Raw genomic sequence first — 670 nt, 5'->3', positions numbered from 1 at the left:
TGCAGTCACTCACTGACGGATTGTGTAAAGGCCTTAGGCCCCCTAGTTCCATGTGCAAAGTGTAAACACATGTTTCAGGCACACGCCCTGGACGCCTATGGAGGAACATTTAACAATATGGGGACCAGCGCAGAATGAGCGCGGAATGAACGCGCTCCCCACCCGCCATATTGGACCCTTGGGCGCCTTATTTACGCCTGTAAAACGGCCACATTTCCAGACTGATGTGTGGGAAAATGTGTTCGAATTGCACCACAGATACAGTGGCACCCGGGGCAATCAATGCTCCCTCTAAATTGTCTTTGCGGTGCTCGGCCTGTTTATTTCAATGCGCGGTCCCTTTAAATTTCCGCACACGCACGGTATTCCAAATGGAAAAGCTCGTGAGCGGCCGGCGCGGGACCTCGCAGATTACTGCACGGCCACGCACACGCACAGCTCAGGGGGAACATTGGTGACAGTCATAGAATGATACAGCACAGAAGGAGGCCATTCGGCCCATCTTTGAAAGCGCTCTCCAATTAGTCCCACCCCACAAATTCCAAGAGAAAAACCAACTGATGGTCTGATACCAACATTGGCAGTTTGAGGTAACCCACAGCACTGAACTTTCTGTAGATACAACAATAACAACACAAGATGAGATTTTGTATTTTTGATTTCAGTAATA

The sequence above is a fragment of the Somniosus microcephalus genome, chromosome 31, assembly GCF_052327205.1.
Source record: "Somniosus microcephalus isolate GS21.2 chromosome 31, FLI_Smic_1.0, whole genome shotgun sequence".
NCBI classification, from domain to species: domain Eukaryota; kingdom Metazoa; phylum Chordata; class Chondrichthyes; order Squaliformes; family Somniosidae; genus Somniosus; species Somniosus microcephalus.
Note: the sequence above shows the minus strand (reverse complement) of the source record.